We start from the raw sequence: 21,726 nt of genomic DNA, 5'->3' as shown, positions 1-21,726 counted from the left end.
AGGGGACATTCAGAAAGCCTTCTATTCACTCCATTGCCTTCAGAGGTATCATGAGGCTCCCAACATACTTTTCAATAGCCCTTTTTGGAACATCAACAAACGCAGTTTTCAGTAATAAAGTTTCTGGCTGTCACTGTTATAAATTCAAAAACCACTCTGCAACAAGAAAAGTTGCACCAGTTTTATGGAATAAGGACACAAAGTTACAGGGAACCAGGCAGAGGGCCTTCTTGGTAGTGGCGCCCTCCCTGTGGAACGCCCTCCCACCAGATGTCAAAAAGAACAACTACCAGACTTTTAGAAGACATCTGAAGGCAGCCCTGTTTAGGGAAGCTTTTAATGTTTGATGTATTTACGGTATTTAAATATTTAAATATTTTTAATATTTTGCTGGAAGCTGCCCAGAGTGGCTGGGGAAGCCCAGCCAGATGGGCGGGGTATAAATTTTACATCCATCAAAACTGTGACAATGATATGCAATTATTAATTAATTAATTTTTAAAAATTACCACCATTCATCAGATATACCAAACTAAACTATTGGTAGCCTTCTAGCTCAGGATATTTTGATATGATCTTTTCAGTCCTAAATAGATAGCTCACCTGTACTTTCTAGATTCTTAAGTCACTAACAGGGCTGCATGGCATAAATGAGTCAATGCATCAAATACTCACTTCAAAAAATAAACTATCAACATCTGTTTTAATTTATATATCTTCCTTGTAGCCAGCAAGGCTTACGCTTCTTTCCCCACAAAACTTTCTTCTCTTCTGTGAAACAGGAGTCAGGTAAAGAAAGAGGGAGTTGCAGATGGCAATGCTTAAGCTAAGGCTTATTCTCATTAATATACTAAAACGGAAGGCATCTTTCCTGAATCCTGTCAAAGCGAGACTTGGTGCAGCGGTGCTTATTTTGTACTGGTTTTTCTGTTCCTTTAAAGATGAATTGCAAAATAACTTGCCTACTCTTCTCCAGGAACTTCCAAGAGATATAACCTACTTCCTCAAAGAAATTTTCAGACCCCTAGAGCTTTTGCACAGTTGCAAGATGAAGGTCCTCTCTGGCAGACTTCCCCAGCTGTTTGGTTGCCCGTCCCTTTTGACAGTTTGCAAGACCTGGAAAATGCCGCAGCAAAGAACACAGAGGTGCCGCACTTCAAAAGGACTTTTGATTCCTTTGTATGAAAGCAACTTTTTGGCATAACAGGGAGAGAGAGGCCACGTCAGTTAAAATTAGTGATGTGGAAATGAGCCTTACTCGCAGCACCGGACTGCCAACTTAACTTGCGAGACAAATCTGTGCCAAAAACACAGGAAGATTCTTCATAGTTAAAATCTCAACATTGTTGACGACGTTCTCCAACAAAGTTCAGTTATAGCAGACACTCCCAACCCAGAAATAAAGCTCTGTAATCAATGCGTCTTCTGGGAGGGTCAAACAACACACAGCATGGAGATCAGAGACTGCATTTCCCAACATTTCATAGAAATAGTCATCTTTTAAATGCCTTGCAATTCATGAATATTTCACTCAACATGGGTCTCGAACCCATGGCCCTGAGATTAAGCGTCTCATGCTCTACAGACTGAGCTATTCCAAGATTATTTGATTTATTACTGAAATGCAAGCGCAGGGAGTTGCCAACATGATCCAAGCAATGGTGCTGGGCAAATGAGCATTTAACCCTTGGTGCTAATCATAAACACTCACACACACCCCAGGCTGCTATTTGTGCTGCAGGGCTGGCGGGAGGAGGAAATAAATGTAAGGTAGCCAAGGGACGCGAGTGGCGCTGTGGGCTAAACCACAGAGCCTAGGACTTGCTGATCAGAAGGTCGGCGGTTCGAATCCCCGCAACGGGGTGAGCTCCCGTTGCTCGGTCCCTGCTCCTGCCCACCTAGCAGTTCGGAAGCACGTCAAAGTGCAAGTAGATAAATAGGTACCGCTCCAGCGGGAAGGTAAACGGCATTTCCGTGTGCTGCTCTGGTTCGCCAGAAGTGGCTTAGTCATGCTGGCCACATGACCCAGAAGCTGTACGCCGGCTCTCTTGGCCAATAAAGCGAGAAGAGCGTCACAACCCCAGAGTCGGTCATGACTGGACCTAATGGTCAGGGGTCCCTTTACCTTTACCTAGCCAAGGGACAAATGAAAAGTGTCAAACAGTTTGGCCTTGCATGGCTGTCTTTCTTTCCAAAACCAACAGCCGGCATGGTATGTGAAGGAGAGCTTTAACCTTTTGCCGCCATCACAGTCCCAACTGGAGGAACCTGCACTGCACAGCAGCTATTTACAACACAAGGAAAGCTCATGTGTTTCTAGGTATTCATGTAACTTGCCTGCTTGAGCATTTTGGTGGTGCCATCAGAAGAGAAGCGGCTAAGATACTACTTAAGTGGCCCTGTTTAGCCACAGAACACTATTCCACAGCAAACATATCAGATTAATGCGCCCTAATTCCTCCAAACACCTGAACACATTGTGCAGAAGCTGGGGCTAAATGAGGCTTGGTAATTAATTAACTGAATGAATGCAGTCAACAGGCATTTTGCACTGTAAGTAGCAGCCACGGGGTGGGTGGGAGAAGCAGGGTTCTGGAGTCAGCAGTTTCTTCCTCCCCCTTGCAGTGGACCCAGCAATGAATATATATATATATATATATATATATATATATATGCAGGTTTTGGTGTCCTCGGGTGTCTTCCCGTGTAAAAGTTGGGGTGTCTAGGCGACGTTTCGACGAGGTCTCACTCGTCATCTTCAGGCTGGTGCTTTCGGCTTCTTGTTACTGGAACAGAGCGGGATCTCAATGTTTGAGTTCCTATAAATACTGTAGAGGGGGTGTGGTGTCTAGCCTCCAATGTTCTGGGCAGAGAGGAAGTTCCCAGGCTAGTGTGCCTTTTCTTCTTTTGTTCCTTAATTACTTGAGAGATACCTTGAGTGATTTCTTGAGTGATATCCTGAGTACCACTTAGGTGGGTCATTAGGTGTGGATTAGTTGCTAAAGTCTTTGTGTCTTGACCTCTTGAACTTTGTGAAGAGTTTTCCTGAGAAGATGGCTGTATTGCACTTAGTTGTGCTTTGGCTTGGCTTCGTGTATAGGGGCGAGCTGTGGTTTTGTGGCTAGTGTCAGCCAGATCTGTGTAGGGATTGCAGGGGGGTGCAGCATCCGGAGGTGCCACCATGGACTGGCTACTGGATGGTGTCAGTAATTCATCTGTGGAGAGGGTCTGGGTTTGGGTCTGGTGTGGTTGATTGGTGTTGGCGTTCTGTGTGCCTCTGGATCTGGTGTCAGTTTTTGTGGGGAGGGCTAATTTCCAGATGTCTGGCAAGCGGGATGTGTCGTCACGCTTGTTCATGTTGTGAGGGTGTTTCTCTATCTCGATGGCTTCCATGATTATTCTCTTGTGGTGATGTTCCGTGTTAAAGAGCAATTTGGAATCTGCAAAATTAATTTCGTGTCCTGTTTCTTTCATGTGTTGGAAAAGAGAGGAAGTTTTTTCTTCTTTTTTGACGGCATTCTTGTGTTCTGCGATACGTGCATTTATTCGTCTGTGGTTGATTGGTGTTGGCGTTCTGTGTGCCTCTGGATCTGGTGTCAGTTTTTGTGGGGAGGGCTAATTTCCAGATGTCTGGCAAGCGGGATGTGTCGTCACGCTTGTTCATGTTGTGAGGGTGTTTCTCTATCTCGATGGCTTCCATGATTATTCTCTTGTGGTGATGTTCCGTGTTAAAGAGAACGCCAACACCAATCAACCACACCAGACCCAAACCCAGACCCTCTCCACAGATGAATTACTGACACCATCCAGTAGCCAATCCATGGTGGCACCTCCGGATGCTGCACCCCCCTGCAATCCCTACACAGATCTGGCTGACACAAGCCACAAAACCACAGCTCGCCCCTATACACGAAGCCAAGCCAAAGCACAACTAAGTGCAATACAGCCATCTTCTCAGGAAAACTCTTCACAAAGTTCAAGAGGTCAAGACACAAAGACTTTAGCAACTAATCCACACCTAATGACCCACCTAAGTGGTACTCAGGATATCACTCAAGAAATCACTCAAGGTATCTCTCAAGTAATTAAGGAACAAAAGAAGAAAAGGCACACTAGCCTGGGAACTTCCTCTCTGCCCAGAACATTGGAGGCTAGACACCACACCCCCTCTACAGTATTTATAGGAACTCAAACATTGAGATCCCGCTCTGTTCCAGTAACAAGAAGCCGAAAGCACCAGCCTGAAGATGACGAGTGAGACCTCGTCGAAACGTCGCCTAGACACCCCAACTTTTACACGGGAAGACACCCGAGGACACCAAAACCTGCATTCCTGTACCCGTGAAAATCTACGAAAGCATATATATATATATATATATATCAGGAGTTATTACTCTACTACCAAATAGATCCCATATCAATTTCAGATAGGTCTGCATTCATCATATAATTCTTGACTTCCTCCATTTCCCTGCTGATCTCTAAAATAATAATAAAAAACCCCAAAATTTATGAGCTCACCCACCCAGCATTATTTTCAAAACTTTTTAAGAGTGAAGACAGACAAGGCAGACATTCCAAGATTGATGGGAGCAGCCTGAACATATATATTTTTTCTGCCCTGGAAAAAGAACGCCTCAGAATGCAGCAAATAAATGTTCAGACCACATCTGCTGAACTTTGGAATGAATGCCTATCTCTTCACCCCATATTTCTTATTTGTGATTTGATCAACTAGTTCTCAAATATATAATCTCAGCTGTAAAAATTTAGACTATGGAGGTTCCCTACCAGACAGACATTCTCTTGAGTTCACAGACCCATTCTATAATTTGGATAGATGACGTTGCCTATGTTTTCCACAACTCAAAGGAATCTAACATACTATTAGAACAGAAGCAAAGCCCATGTATCAATGCAGCTATGTGAAATTTAACTGGATAGATTATGTATGTACTTGTCCCAAACACTTAATAAATAACTCCTTGGCTGCGGGAGTTGCTGGAAGGAGGTGTACAAGGTGCCATCCAACCATCTTAGAGACTCCATTCTGAATTTGTGTAGGGTTTACTCCTTAGCCTTTTCATCTCCCAAAGATATCCCACAAGGCAGAAGTAGTTTAGGATCAGAGTTTTCCTTATCCTAGATCAGGCTTTCTCAACCTCGGCCCTCCAGATGTTTTGAAACTACAGTTCCCATCAACCCTGACCACTGGTCCTGCTAACTAGAGATCATGGGAGTTGTAGGCCAAAAACATCTGGAGGGTCAAGGCTGAGGAAGCCTGTCCTAGATGGGCTACATTCCCAGGATGACAAGCCCCATCTGCCCCTCATTTCCTCCTACAGCAACTGCAGAAACAACCTTCTTGACTGCTGGACTCACTATTGGTCTTGTTTGCTCAATCTACCAGAGCCTGTTTTCGCATGCAGGGGAAGTCCCTAACTTACCAAACCTTTCAGACCCATTGGCTACCCTCACCTCGTTTAGCTGGACAGTGGAAGCCGTTCCCACAAGCCACAGGTGAGATCTGAGTGCAGGGTGGGGACCAAAGGTGGACAAACTACCCTAGAAGGAACATGACGCGTCCCCCACCAGAGGTACTGTCTCTCCCCTAACACCCCTCACACCCAGACGTCATGAGAGAATGAGGTATCCCCCTATCAGGTGCCACACTGAAGCACACACTTAAAACTTCTGAAAAGGCTTGATTCCAACACTTTTCAGGAAGGTAATTTCACATTGAGCACCTGAAGCTATGTGCAGGTAAAAACTTTACATCTCCGTGCACAGCTTGCCTGTCAGTATCGATTTGGTGCCACTGTGATGTTCATCTGCCCTGCATAAATTGTGCTCTGAACATCTGGAAATAGCTCGGAGGGAGACAGAACCCTCTAGTTCCCAAGGAATGAAAATGTCAGGATGCAAACCTCGAATAATGGAATTGTGGCTACTACAGCCATATTTATGCCCATTCCGTGAGCACCAACTTGTATACAGCATAGCGCAGGTGCTTTGTGATCGTGAATATGGGAGAGCAATAAGGTTCGTTTGCTTGTTTTGCAAATGGGCTGCCTCTGTTGGTTGCTGTGTGGTCTATCTATATTGCCAAGTTGTCAGTGTCTTTTAAAGTGTTGATTCGCAAGGCTCCTGGATGAGTTAAAATACAGCACGCATAACAATATCCAATATTAATAAGCTAAATGCCATTCATTATTAAAACTGTGTACGGATCAGATAGTCAAGTGAATATGCAGTTAGGGCTTCATGGGTCAAAATGATCTTCTGAACAGGGAGAGGCAAATGATCAAATCTCCTCTGCCTCCGACAGATCCTGGTAAACATTAGTGCATAGTCCGGGGGGGGGGGGGGGGAATCACACTATTACCCGAACAAGGGAAGAAAACGCACACAAACACAATGGAAGGCGTCAGTAAACTCTGCAATAAAAACCTTTGCAAAATGAAACCGGGCTCTTCATCAGTCCAGGCACAGCCTAAATCCTCAAGACCCCGTCTAATCTTCGGGGATTAGGGCTAGACAATTCTCCTGGGGTTGGTAAAGCACGTTAACAACAAGAACAAGCTAGTAACGTAGTAACAAGGAAGAGGGTTGTTTTGCAGCTGCCAGGGTGAGCAATGACTAAGGATTCTGAAACTGCAAGAAATTCCTCTTGCAACCCACCACAGAGCGAGAAGGGAAAATGACCAAACAGCAGATGTGATCAAGGAGAAGGGGGGGGGGTGAGGAGCCACAAAGAAAGCGGGGGGGGGGGAGGGAGTGGGGGGGAGGAGAACTTCTAGACTCTTCAGGGCAACAGTGACTTTTAAAGCAAACCACTTCACCAGAGATGACGAAAGTCTTCGACTCAAGGTTGGTGTTGTTTTACGAAGCCTGCGCCAATTTAAAAAAAATAATATTCTCAGGACTCTTTAAAGGCGGAAACCTGTCCAATTCAATAAGGATATCGAGTTTGCAGGTTTGATTGTTTTTAAGAGGTTTACCTCCTTTCGCTGTGAGGTTGTTGCAGCATTACAATCAAGCAATTAAAAAGAAATAAAAGAAGGAAGGCAGTTGTGCATGCAATTATAAAAGCAAGTAAGGCAATTCCAAAGAAAAGCAGCACAGTGCGGATTGACCAAAACAAGAGATGTATCCCACAAAAAATAATTTTTTAAAAAAAAAATCCCACCTGTCCAAGGCCTGAGTCAAGCAGTGAGTCTTCAGCATAGTATGGAACATGTATAATGAAGAAGCCAGAAGCGTTTCTGCTGGGAGGAAGATTCACAATTTAGGGGCTACCACAGAGAATGCCCTGTCCGGGTGGCCCACACATCTTAAGAGTGGCAGCATTACCAACGAAGCCCTTGTGAAAAGCAATTTTATTTTTAATTATCCATTAAATACCTAAACTTTCCAAACACTGCACATGAACAATCATGTAAAGAAATAAGGCAACAGGAACTCACCCCGTCGTGGGGATTCAAACCGCCAACCTTCTGATCGGCAAGTCCGATTTGGTTCTGTGGTTTAACCCACAGCGCCACCCGTGTCCCAGAGTCTTCCTACCTCATTCCTAAAGCCTAGTTGGCACTTTCCCAGCTTTGGGAAGGAAGTGGGAGGGCTCCAGGACCCAGCTAGAGCCTCACAGCTCCTTCCCAAAGCCCAGCACCTTACTTAGCAGGCTTTGGAAAGGCAGTGTTAGAGCTAGGGAGGTACCAGATTTGGGGTTCACTCCCCCCTCCCCATGTGTGCAGCCTGCAGTCCACTTGGTATGAAAAGTTGGACAGTCTGGTCTATATAAATGCTCAGAATCTAACAGCCACAAGACTAGATAAGGGAAGAGAAAAAGAAGCAAATTCAGGGACCAGTTCTTGAAATTACAGCAAATCACATAATTGTTATGGTAATGACTACCTAAAGTTGCTGCTAAAGAGACAATTCTGGGAACACAGAGGATCTTGGGAGAAAAGGATCCAAACAGGTGTTCCTTGTCATGTTTTAATCTAGCTAAATTACACATAGTCTAACCATTCACCCTGCTAAAGGAAAGGAGGGGAAACCAAGTAGCGGCTCACTGCTACCAACGTAGATCATGGCTAAGTAGTCACATTTAGATGATTAAATATGAAGTTTTAAAAAATGATAGCAATGTCCCTGCGGGCCAACCTTCCCCAACCTAATGCCAGCCAGATGTTTTGGACGACAAGTCCTATCTTCTGCAGTCGGCATGGCCAACAGCAAGAGGTGATGAGAGTTGAAGTCGAAAACATCTGAAGCCATCAGATTGAACAAAGCCACAATATACCATGGTTAAACTACAACAATGGTTACACTACAATTTTCAGAGTGAGTTTCAGACACCATAATATGCATACAACCAACTCCAGAAGGTGGAGGTTTGGGCATTTCACAGGATCCGCTGCCTTAACAGGACTATCATTTCAACTTCACGGAGTCGTAGAGAATTGTGTTTGCAGGTTCCGATTCTTCCAGGTGAAGTGGCTTCATTGATGGCGCCATGCCCTAGAGCAGTGTTTCCCAACCTTGTGCCTCCAGATGTTTTTGGCCTACAACTCCCATCATCCCTAGCTAGCAAGACCAGTGGTCAGGGATGATGGGAGTTGTAGGCCAAAAACATCTGGAGGCACAAGGTTGGGAAACACTGCCCTAGAGCCCCCAAATCCTGGAGCCAGAATTGTTTGTGTCTTATATTTCCGTCACACAATATCACCCTTATTGGTATTTTTAAAATCACGCTTGCTGTTGTTCTTCGCTTGCTCTAGAAGTCCTCTTTCCTTCTCTTTTTGACCATTTGGGGAAGGAAAGACAAAGAAGCAAACAAAAAATCTGCTTTCATAACCGTTTTAAGTTTCATAACTATGGGAACAGTGCTCCCACAGAATGAGCACTCCATCCATAAAAATTATACGCGCAATTTCTCCACACATCAACAAATAAGATTCCATTTTGGCAGCGCTGCTAGAGCGACAGCGATTCCGCTTGCGACAGCCAAATTCAACGGACGGCTTTGGCTGGGGAAAGTATTGCACCATGTTAACCTATCGGATGCTGTCTTCTACTGCGACACTACTTCAACTTGTGCAGAAAATTCAGCTTGTGGAACAACACTGGCTCCCCCACTACCCAAGCAAAGACAACATTTGATCTCACCCAATGTACCGGTATGTATTCTAGGTTACACGTGTGTTGCATATGGGGGGGGGGGCATTGTAGAAACACCACTGAAGTGTTGCATCAGCCATTTCCCCCAGACTTTCTGCTGCCCACAAACTTCTCATCTTTTTTTTTTTTTTTTGCAGGCCTTTACAAACAGCCTTCAAAAGATCCTAAAAACAATCTCACACTCATAGGTGGACAAATGGCACTGTGGAATAGTTAGACGTCCACCAGCAGCACCTCAACATTAATTATTGTCACCAGTGATGTGGAGCAAGAAGCAGTCCATCTGCTGCTTTGTTTTTTCTGTCAAATGCCAGCCAAATGGGCAGCCTGAAAGTGCCATTATTTTGCGCCATGACTATTCCTAGAAAGATACAGGCACAAACATAAACACACAGTTCTTTTGTGCATGCAAAAAATTGTGCTTTATTTTTCAGTGCCTCGATTAAAAAAAAAATAAATCAATTTTAAACAATGTAAGGAAGTGTATGCTCTTGAGTTGTCATATTCCAAAATACTTAATAAGTATTCCAACATAATTTCCAAGCAAACCTTCAAATATATATAATTTAAACTACATAAACAGCACTTCAACTACCCCTCAAAAGCCATGTATTTGAAATAATATTTTTGGGGGGGAATACAAGTCAAATAGCACACTAAATTAGGCCCCAATCAATTTGGGGCATTTTTTATTTTAAAAAACCCCCTCGATATTTCCAAGAAAATCCTCATCAGACACATTGAACACAGATTGTCAATCACACACTAGTAACTCCTAGCAATTAAGTATATTTCTAAACCTTACATGCCTAGCCAAAAGTCGAATTAGATCCAAGAGGTACATCTTATCCTGACAGAAATTCATACTGAAATCCTCAACTTTCTCTTTTCTAGCCGGTATAACACTAAGCAGAGATAATGGAGCTCTTTATCTCCCAAAAAGATGGGAATGAGTAAAGAACTTGCATAGCTTGGCCTGAGACTTCAGCTTGGAGTCAGACTACTTATTCACTATAAACCAGCTATATTGTGGGCAGGCTACTGGACAGGAACCAAGCCTTTTGACGTGCCTATTTTCGCAATGTGGAACAACCTATTGTTTCCCAGGGCATAATTGATTGTTGGAAGGAACCATGCAGTAATAGAGCAACTCTTAATGAAAGGGCAAAAGGCTTTCTGCCCTTAACCACCTTGAATTCCCACTTCCACAGCTCTACCCTGCCTCCTGTTCTCTTGCAGCAGAGTTACCCAGCCAGGGAGAAATGAACCCTCCTCCTTCCTTTCTGCCAGTCAATCATTATTATTTCTTTCATATCGGCTGCAAAATTAGTTACCCCTTTTTCCTCTCTGCTGCAGATTCTATTCTCTGTATTTATGGATGTCCCTGAGGCAAGTCACTATTGGCAGGAGGAGGAGGAGACAGACAGAGAGAACAAAGGACTTTCACAAAGGAATTTAATCTGAGTATATTAGCCTTCCCAGCTTCAGCGGACTTGCTAAACTGCTGGATGCATTCCAATTGCCCTGCACAACGCCAGCATGAGCTGGAAGCATCAGATCTGGTAACAAGATGCATCATATCCTAGTGAAGTGGCAAAGGCTCTGAGCATTTCTCACAAACCAGCATCATCTGCTTTGGATCTCTTTGGCCCATTAGACATAATGCATCATTCAGAGGCATCTGCATCATTTCTCACTCTTGTGGGGCCACTCACACCAGCTCTGCATTTCCCCTTCCAATAAGCGTGCCAAAAAACACTTCCTTTACACCTGCCTATTTAAACCAGGGGGTGAAGGATTCCAAATCCAATTGGGACGTTTGACTTTCTGAAACAAAACGGGATGGGGAACTGCATTCAATTTTTATCCGGTGCAGTGATCTGGAGTATAAGGCTGCTGTTTAACATACAGCATTTATTTTGTTATAACTGCTCTTATCTTGCAAATGAAGCTGATTGCTGTCATAAACTATGGCCGGGCAATTTGAACCCCCCCCCCTTTAATTTGCAAGAACGTTAAAGGACAAGGTAATGCCTAGACTGGAAACCTGGCTGCGTCTTTATGCTGTGAAAGAGAAGGAGCACTCTGCACGTTGCCAGAGACCCTCTTCTCTTTATTATTTCGCATCCTCCATGCGTAAGCTCGGCCTCTTAGAAGGGGAAGGCTATGAAATAAGCCGTGACAATCTAGAAGTCTCACGCAGCCCTAGCAGCAGCCGGAAGTTCAGCTGAGGACAAGAGAGGCTGCATCATTTTTTGCAGACAGAGACCTCGCGCGGCACAGAGGCAAAGACTGAACGACAAGAGCATGAGGTCTCCCGCCTGACTAGGCACTTTAGAGCGCAGCAATATTACAATCTGTTCAGAAGTGACACCTCAGTGGGTTCAACAAGACTTTACACAGGAGCCAACTCCCAGGGGCCGCCGAGATCTCTTCGCTCCCTCCCCGCAAAAGTAAAATATTTGAGGGAGCCGGGGCACCCCACGGTTGATGGGCATTGCCATTCGAATGATGTGCGTGCGATCGATTATGTGGGATGGGGTTGCCCCAATATGTCATTCAGCTTGGCACCCCTGGAACTTTATTTCTAAGGCTGCGGTCCTTCACCCACTTACTTACCTGCGCGAGCACAGCCAGCAAGTACCGAGGATAAGGCTACAAGTAACCAAGTTGGGCAACCTTTCTTTTCCGGCCTCGGCCCTCCAAAGACTACCTTCGGGGATACCAGCACCGAGGTGCCTTGCAAGGGCTGTTGCAAAGGGGCGCGCAAAACCCTCGGCACCGCCGGCGCTGCGGTTTCGCCGGGGATCCCCCCCCCGGGCGCCGCGCGCCAATGCGCGCCGGGGAATGTCCAGACGCGCCGCGCTTTTACGCACCTCAAAAGTGGGTCACTCCGGCGGCTGAGCCATGAGGAGAGGGGGAGAAGCAAAGGCGGCAAAGCGGAGCCCCAGGAAGCCGAGCTGCCGCGGCGACTCCCGGCTCGGGCTGCAACCCCCCCACGCACAACTCCAGGAGCGCGTCTTCGGCCTTGGCGAGGAGAAGAAGAAGAAGAAAAAGAGGAAGACGCACGGCCGCCCCTTCGCCGGTCTCTCTGCCCCCTCGCAAGCGCCTTCAGCGCATTGGCCGCAGCCAATGGCACCGGCGGCGAAGCCCATGTGATTCCGGGAGACGCCTTTCCTCTCTTCCCCCACCCCCACTACCCCGGCGCGCGCCCGGGTTCAGGTTCAGGTGCAGGCGCGGCGTGCGACAGGGCCGCCGGCAAGGGGAGCTCGCCACGCGCCTGCTGGCTGGCTGGCTGGCCCGGTCCCGTCGCCGCGCCTGCACCTGAACGCTCCAATCAGTGATAGAAACAGAGATATGAAAGCTAGGCGTTCAATGGCACTTTAAGCCTAGGTTATGTAGGGTTGCCATATTTCAAAAAGTGAAAACCAGGACAACCCGAAAGTTATTGAGCTCTTCAAAAGGAAGATCCCAAAATTGAGCTTTTCTTTAGGGAAAACCCAAAATTGTTGAGCTTTTTCTTTAAGGAGATCCCAAAATTGTTGAGCTTTTATTTAGGGAGACCCCGAAATTGTTGGCCTTTTCTTTACAAGAACGCCAAAATAAGTGATTTTTCAATTGACTTGCCTAAGATCCAGGACAAAATGCCACTTTTCAGAAACCCCACCACCCCCATGTCCATTCCGACATTGAAATCCCAGTAATGTTGAAATCCCGGTAATGCTCTGCCAGCTGAGCTACCCACAAAGGCACCACCTCTATACTGTATAGAGACCATTACTGCTAAACTGTTAACAGGAGTGCCAGCTGGGCCCTGCAACCTGGGTGCCTGGGGCTGTACGGCCCTAGCACCGAAATTTGTGGATGCCTAGCCCCTTCATGGGAAATTTTGTGGGTGCTTGGGCACCCAGGGCCTCAGGGAGTTGGCATCTATAACTGTTAGGCCAACTGTTGAGAGAGGGAAATAGGCTGGGTGTGTCCTGGAGTTTATGCATTGAAGTGGCAAGTGGCACTGTGGTCTAAACCACTGAGCCTAGGGCTTGCCGATCAGAAGGTTGGTGGTTCGAATCCCCATGATGGGGTGAGCTCCTGTTGCTCGGTCCCTGCTCCTGCCAACCTAGCAGTTCGAAAGCACATCAAAGTGCAAATAGATAAATAGGTACCGCTCCGGCGGGAAGGTAAACGGCGTTTCTGTGCACTGCTCTGGTTAGCCAGAAGCGGCTTAGTCATGCTGGCCACATAACCTGGAAGCTGTACGCCGGCTCCCTCAGCCAGTAAAGCGAGATGAGCGCCATAACCCCAGAACCGTCCGTGACTGGACTTAACGGTCAGGGGTACCTTTACCTTTTTAAATGCACTGGATTGTGCTATCAGTCATTTGGCTGTAATTGTCATACTCCTAAGGCTGTAATATTGCACCCACTTACCTGTGAGTAAGCTCCATTAAACTCAATGGGACTTCTGAATATAGGATTGCGCTGTCAGACTGCAGTTCTATACACTCTTAAAGGTAAAGGTACCCCTGCCCGTACGGGCCAGTCTTGCCAGACTCTGGGGTTGTGCGCCCATCTCACTCAAGAGGCCAGGGGCCAGCGCTGTCCGGAGACACTTCCGGGTCACGTGGCCAGCGTGACATCGCTGCTCTGGCGAGCCAGAGCCGCACACGGAAACGCCGTTTACCTTCCCGCTGGTAAGCGGTCCCTATTTATCTACTTGCACCCGGAGGTGCTTTCGAACTGCTAGGTTGGCAGGCGCTGGGACCGAGCAGCGGGAGCGCACCCCGCCGCAGGGATTCGAACCGCCGACCTTTCGATCGGCAAGTCCTAGGTGCTGAGGCTTTAACCCACAGCGCCACCTGCGTCCCGCTCTATACACTCTTACCTAGGAATAATCCCCACTGAGCACAGAAAACCATCTTTCCAAGTAAGGATACATAAGCTTGTACTTAAAGACTGCCTCAGTTGAGTGAATACCACTGAGCAGGCTGGGACTTACTTCTGAGTAAGTGTGCATTGGTTTGCACTACATGGGTGCAATCCTAGTCATTTACTTGGAAGTAAGACCATTTAACTCAGCAGGAGTTGTTTCTGAGGATGCATGCACAGGGCTGGGCTGCAAAACTCAAAGAATTATTGACTTGAAGCTGTCTATTTAAAGTTTCCAGGGAGCAACATCAGCTTCTGAAATCTAAAGAAAATTATACCAATTGTCTCAAACATCCATCTGTGGTTGTATTTTTAACTCAGCTTTTCTTTATGGCAATTAGCTGTGGGTTATTTTAAGCCTTTTAAAAATGCTTGGCCAGTCCAATCCAACTCAATTATTTTTCTCACTCAGCTGCTTCTCATTTATATTATTTCTGGCCAGCTGTGAAAAGGCCTCACTTGTTGCTTCCACTGTGTTTATTTGTTGTGTTTGGTTTTATTGACTGTGACAGTGGGGTGGACCTAACATGCTGAGTGTCGTTTCTGCTGCTTGGCCTCCATGCTGAGGAGGAAAAGTGGGTTAGCACTGAGAGACATAACAAACAATAATATATTTTTAAAACCGGCTGGAAAATCTTGTGCTGGCAGTTAGCAGAATGAAACCATTAAAGGTAAAAGAAAATTATCAACTGAGATTTGAGCAAACAAAATGGAGATGGATAGATATTGAGGACTAAAGTTTTAAAGAAGAATCTAGAATCAATGGGCCTTTTCGCACATCACAGTCATCCATAGTTAATGGTTCACCATGAACACCAATCTGGGTTGCTTTGGTCGCGGCGAACTACAAGCTGTAGTCCATGGGTAGGCAAACTAAGGCCTGGGGGCTGGATCTGGCCCAATTGCCTTCTGGATCCGGCCCGCAGACAGTCCGGGAATCACCGCATGGATCGGCGTGGGGATTCTGATAGTTCAGGCTGCACCATTCCCCCTACCTCCCTCCCTCACACACACCACAGCAGCGCCTCCCTCCCTCCTCCTGGCTTCTCCTTGCCCTGCCTAGAGGAGGAAGGGGGCTGGGCTTTGTTGAGCTGCAGTTGGCTGAGCACCATTTTAAGCAGCCCCTTAAAGCAGCCCCTTAAAGCCCCTTAAGCAGAGCCAGCCCTTTCGCGCCGTTCATCGTTCCTCTGCCACTGCTGCCAGCCCCTGCCACTCGCAAGGCACAGGTAAGCAGCCACTGGGGCTCATCCAGTGCTGTGGATAAGGTAGGGGAGAGTCAGTGGGGGGGGGATCCCCCCCAATATAGTCCCCCCCCCAAGGTCTGAGGGACAGTGGACCGCCCCCCTGCAGAAAAAGTTTGCTGACCCCTGTCGTAGTCAGTTACTGATAATTGCTTATTAGACCGAAATAAACCACAATCCCCAATTCAGACATAATGCTAAGCCAGGAATCCTGGTTTATTTTCCTGGTTTACTTGCTTTCCTGGGGTGAATGCCATTAAACTCAGTGGAGCTTACTTTTGAGTAAGCATGTATGGGACTGTAAGTCTCTGTCTACCAACTCTACTGCAATTGACTTGTGTCATATGTTTGTCGTGCAGTCACACAGAATAAGGTGCAACTTTTCTTAAGATGACTTTGGGGAAATACACAACTCCATGAAATACACAATTTCCAGGAAAACAACTCAGCTTCTCAGTCCACTGACAGAAAGGAAACATCCTAGATTCGCCTGAGTAAGATGTGAAGTGAAGCAAACTGCTCTATAGCAACTTTCTTCAGGAGAAAGTAGAAGGAAGAAACAGGCAGTGTAAGCTACAGGCAAACACCGTTAAAGGAGAAATGGCACTGAATGGATTTTAACCTTTGGAGATACCTGTTAATTAACAACTGTGGCTATGAGATAGAAAAAGTTCAAAGTTCCAAATTAACTCTGTGCAAAACAGGAAGGCACAGGAATCTAAGTTACAAAGGATCAATGATTAATTTGCAGCTCAAAAGCACGTAATGTCTTGTTCTAATTGCATAAATAACAGTGAAAATAAGAATGCACATATGAATGAAAATAAACAAATCATTATTCATGGTTTGGTTCGAGTTTGATCCTCTTAATAACTGAGGGAGACAAAAAAAGGGGGGTATGAAGTTGTATGCATTTTACCAGGTTGAGCTTTGTATGATGAGTAAATGGAATCACAATTACACTTTTGAGCCAGCCTGGACTCTGGGTTTCAGTCATGGAAGAACTTGGCACCACAATCTGCTGTCTGTGGAGACCAGGGAGAGCCAGCATGACCTAAAGAGGACCTCTTGATATCCACCATAGGTGATGCTTCAGTCTGGGTCCATGCTGAATTCTGGGCTCCAGATGTGGACACATCCAATAAAATACACCTCAGGAGAATTCCCCAGTCAAAGCTGCTACTAGCCAGCTCTGAATTTCAGAGATTCTATCCACAGAGAAGTCTCCTCTCTCAAAGGATCATCACTAAAAATGGCATTGTCCGGTCGTCCCTGCCCACTTGCCCCTTCCTTATATTGACTCTTCTCTGGAACGCATTTCTCTTTCCCCTTTCTTTTTTACTTTTGCTGTACCAGGAAAATACTACCAACCTTCCCTGCATCCCTGCATCTACTATGAGCCAGTCCTGCCTGTTCTTCCACTCTTGATCCAAAGTTACCATATTTTTCCATGTATAAGATGCCCCAATGTATAAGGCACCTCCTATTTTGGGGGACTCCAGATTAAGAAAACACTCCTCAACACTACCTGTGTATAAGAAGAGCCTCAATTCTAAACCTAATTTTTTGGTTAAAAAAAACCCCTAGTCTTATACACAGAAAAATACGGTAATTGTCCTCTCTTGCCATTTCCTTCCAAAACTTTGCACAAGCGTCTTCAAAACACTCCACTGGTTTCCCCCTCCTCAGTCTATTTTTGTTTCATCTTTCTTCCCTTATTCTTGTTAAGAAAGCCACATAGTGGTAGGCTGCTTTGAGATTTGCAGAGCTGAACTCTTTGCCTATTTTTATTTAATAAAATTTAAAAAATGTCCATCTATACCCTTTCCCCCAAAAAAGTCTGCTACACACACACATCTGTACTTTATTTGCAGCATGTCCTCCTCAAAATTTAGACAGAGAGGGAGGAAGAGATGAGGATGATAAGAGAACAAGTGTGGTCAATTTCACTGGTGCCATTGTCCCCATTGGAACCACACTGAGGACTGCAGAATTAGATAAATTCAAAAGGAAACAGGGACTAATCATGATTGCTTGAAGGAACTTTCATGTTTCCAGTGGCAGACTTCCTCTAAATACTGAAGACAAACCACAAAGGAGGACTGCTGTCTTTCCGCCCCGCTGCTAAGCTTCCCAGAAACATCTGACCGGCCATTGTTGAAACCAGAATACGAAACTAGACCAACATGTGGTGCAATCGAGAAAGGCCATAGCTTTGTTTTTAATTCAACTCCAGTTTATGGTTTATTCAGTAGCGTTAACAATGCCGGGCTTAAAATCGCCTCTTGAATGATTCTCCCTGGCAGAATTAGTCCTGTATCTGGTTACATGAGCTCCGACTTCCAAGTCCAAAACAACCCATTCTCAGAACGCTTCTCAAGATCTGCTTGCAAATACCAGGTACAGAATGTACTTATGCACTGCACTTTTTGAACTCTTGCGAAACTCTTGCCAATGGAAGGCCTGCGCAAGGGCTTCTGCTTGTGCAATGGGTCTTTACCCCTCTCCTCCTCCCTCCTACCACATGCCCCCCCCAAATTGGCTTGGGGTTGGGAGAACCCCTAGAACAGTGGGGGAGGGGCAATTGTCAACAAGATGATACATTTGCACAGACAAAATGTTCAACATAGCGTGGCACTGAATTCCACCCTTTGTTTTACGCTCTGTGTTGGTCCATTGTCCTGGCAGGTCTAATTAATTCACCTGCAATACATGATATGCTGTTACATCTGATCAAATTTACAGGATTAGAGCAATTCACAACAATTGGTAGAATTCCTTGTGTCCCCAAGCCTATGACTCCGCAAGGAATTTAAAAAGAAGGGTTTTTTTTGCAAGCAATGCAAATGTTGAAGGCTCTTTTTTATTTCTACTGTTTCCTCGTTCAGAAAGTTGCACGGGGATGCCACCTATGAACGGATGTAACACCGCCGATAAGCACTATTCGAGTCGGGGTTTTGCTTTTGTACGTATTATTTATTTTATTTAGAAAAAACAAAAACAAAAATGTATACTGTCCTGGAAGCAGTACTTCCAGGGTGGTTTGCAAAAGCAAGACAAAATACAAAAATCCACCGAAAGCAGAAGAAGCCAATGTGGTGCCCTCCATGTTACCGGACTATGACTCCCATCATCACTGACCATTGGTTCTGCTGGATAAGGCTGGTGGGAGTTGTAGTTGCTTATCGTCTTGGCTCGGGAACTGCATAACTCCATACCCTCCAATAGGTGGCACTGTGGGTTAAACCGCAGAGCCTAGGACTTGCTGATCAGAAGGTCAGCGGTTTGAATCCCTGTGACAGGGTGAGCTCCCGTTGCTCGGTCCCAGCTCCTGCCAACCTAGCAGTTCCAAAGCACATCAAAGTGCAAGTAGATAAATAGGTACCGCTCCGGCGGGAAGGTAAACAGCGTTTCCGTGTGCTGCTCTGGTTCGCCAGAAGCAGCTTAGTCATGCTGGCCACGTGACCCGGAAGCCAATAAAGCGAGATGAGCGCCGCAACCCCAGAGTCGGTCATGACTGGACCTAATGGTCAGAGGTCCCTTTACCCCTTTACCTTACGGAACAGTGGGACATTCCGGGATCAAATTAGAAATGTCTTCTGTAAATCTGGGACTGTCCCTGGAAAATAGGGACACTTGTAGGGTCTGCATTGTGTGACTTTAATGGTTTTGGGAATTCAGTTTAAGTATTTCACTTTAGGTATTAAGGGTTGGTGGGCTTATATTCTAAATGTTGGATGATTTAGTTCAGAGGTCTTCAACTTTTCTGGGTCCATGGCTCCCTTGACCAACTACACTCTTTTTGCAGCATCCCTGGTGGGCTCAGGAGCCCAGTTATGCCATCCCTTTCTTGCAGAGCTGAAAGCCTCTCACCCTTTTTTCCAAACACCCTCTCTTGTGGAGCATTCCCACAGCCTCCTTTCCTCTCCTTGGGAGTCCTCTGGGCAGCCACTGTTCTCTGAGCCCCCCTGTCCCAAAGAGAGGTACCTTCTCACACTGCCCCATAGGGACTGGGGAAGCAACCCCTGGCCAGCCCCAGAGGCACCATTCATGTGGGGAGCTTGTCGCCAGGGCAGCTGCTGCAACAAACAGCCGTGCAAGCCTTTGGGAGGAAGAGACACAAGAGGGCATCAGATGAGGGAGGGAAGGAAAGAGGGACAGAGGCCAGTGTTGCCTGCAGCACCCCTGACCATCATCCAAATCACCCCAGGGTGCCACTGGTTGCACAATGGTTGAAAACCACTGATTTAGTTCATAGCTGTTTCTCTGGGGGTGGGGGTGGGGAATAAGTCGCTTCAATATCTTTCTTCTTCAATCACCAGATTCCAGGCAAAATTCAGGTTCAGCCTGTTGCCTGTTATATCAGTTGCAGTTTCTGAACCCGCACAGCTGCTGTAGATCATTTCAGCAATTCATGCTGGTTGTGGCTAGAGAACGTGACCAGTATCAGGTCCACAGCTTACTTTGACCGACTCTCTGTATCTCTGAGGTACTTAAAAATGGAGACTAGCCATACTGCTGAATAATGGTTTCAGAGAATAGGAACGTTTTCTTCTTCTCAAAGAGCTCCCTCTACTGTCCAGTGTTCTTATTCTTATTTTGTTTTAATTCACAGTAAGACTTGAAGTACTGTACAGTGGTACCTCGGGTTACAGATGCTTCAGGTTACAGACGCTTCAGGTTACAGACTCCGCTAACCCAGAAATAGTACCTCGGCTTAAGAACTTTGCTTCAGGATGAGAACAGAAATCGTGCTCCGGCAGTGCGGCTGCAGCAGGAGGCCCCATTAGCTATAATGGTGCTTCAGGTTAAGAACAGTTTTGGGTTAAGAACGGACCTTCGGAACGAATTAAGTTCTTAACCCGAGGTACCACTGTACTGGACTGAAGCTATAGGCAAAAAAGTGGATCATTGAGGGTTGCCATATTTCAAAAAGTAAAGTTGCTGACAACCTACCCCCCCAATAGTGATTTTAAGCTATTTGAGCTGTTTCTGCTGCTTTTTCCATCGCATTGCCATACATCCAGGTTTTCCCTGACGTTTTGCCGATTTGCCAAAATTCCCCCTGATGCCATTTTTACACCCGAAATCCAGGCCATGTCAGGAATTTTCCTGACGTATGGCAAGCCTAGGATCATTCAAACACTTCTTCTTACATCCCACTATCATTCCTCATCCCAATAAAAACATTTTTAATGTTAGCAAAACAATTGAACACTTTATTCTTTAAATATCCTTCTTTTCTCAAATCATTTTTATTTAGTTTTACAGATATAATTTTATAACAATTCAAATGCATATATAGAGATTACTCTGAATGGGTGGGGTATAAATAAATTATTATTATTATTATTATTATTACATTAAAATCCTGCTAATGTTTGCAGTGGTCCCCTAGATAGATGATAAACCAACCGGATTTAATTGAAAAGAGTAAAATATCAGATAATATAAATAAACCATTGAATGTAATCTGGGTAACATAAATACATATGATGTTTTCAGTGAGGAAGTATTGGTGATAATGAAGGGTATCTATTAATGACTCTATCAAAGTCTATTGTTTAGTCACTGGACAGAATTATTTTATGAATCTCTTGTTTTTTAAAAAAGTAGGGGTCAACCTCTGACTTACAATAATTTGGGTTACAAAAAAAACCTTGATGGGGATGACTCTGATTTCTTATGTATTGGACCACTAAGCATATCAGTGTGAGTAATTCAGAAAATCAAATGAATACATCTAGATAGAACGCCACTGGTATAAAATACTATTTCTTATGCTATTTGTTCCACCCAAATCATATGGTTATAGTTATCAATGTAAATAGCTTCTGAGCAAAGGCTTGCAATGGACATCCCAAAGGCTTTAGAAAAATATTTGGTGACAAAATTACTTGGAAAAGGTGAGTTGTCAGCGACGAAGACCTGACGTATGCAAAGGAAATGTGGAGTTGACTTTGTTAAAGTTGCCTTGTCCAGTAAAATATTTAAGGAGCAAGATCTTCTAGTTGTGACGAATTATTTGAAACAAGCAGCATTGCACTTATCATTGCTGATGAATTCTAAGAAAGAAAGAAACCGAAATCGTTGCAGTTGCAGTTGTTAGACCCGCAGTTAAAATAAGTGCAGTTTTGAAAGATTCAGCCCATCATCTTTGAGATTCCTTGCAGGTCTGTGATTCTGTGATACAGCTGTGATACAGATTCCTATTCAATCGTCAGAAGGGGGAAAATGTGTGTATATAAGTCCATATAATGAACACTAGGGGGCTTTGCTGCATCTCTGAAAAACTGTTGTACAGGCAGTGGTGTTCTTGGTCAGCAAAATGTTATCTACAGAGCAGGTTACATTACATAACTGTAGGAGCGGGGCAC

At 45.3% G+C, this 21,726-nt stretch overlaps 2 protein-coding genes across 2 annotated transcripts in view; one reads left to right on the top strand and one right to left on the bottom strand.

Annotated features, from left to right (window-relative positions):
• Nucleotides 1-12,431, bottom strand: part of LRRC8D (leucine rich repeat containing 8 VRAC subunit D) — a 76,535-nt gene extending 64,104 nt beyond the window's left edge. Inside the window, exon 1 of the mRNA XM_083743342.1 lies at nt 12,060-12,431. The gene's annotated coding sequence lies outside the window, so the exon portion shown is untranslated. The remainder of the gene's footprint in view (nt 1-12,059) is intronic.
• KYAT3 (kynurenine aminotransferase 3) overlaps nt 1-21,726 on the top strand; it is a 339,825-nt gene that overhangs the window by 199,320 nt on the left and 118,779 nt on the right. The window lies entirely within an intron of this gene.

This window comes from Podarcis gaigeae (genome assembly GCF_964106915.1).
Source record: "Podarcis gaigeae genome assembly, chromosome: 6".
NCBI lineage: Eukaryota > Metazoa > Chordata > Lepidosauria > Squamata > Lacertidae > Podarcis > Podarcis gaigeae.
The sequence above is the reverse complement of the archived record's forward strand: the minus strand, read 5'-3'. Positions and strand labels throughout refer to the sequence as shown.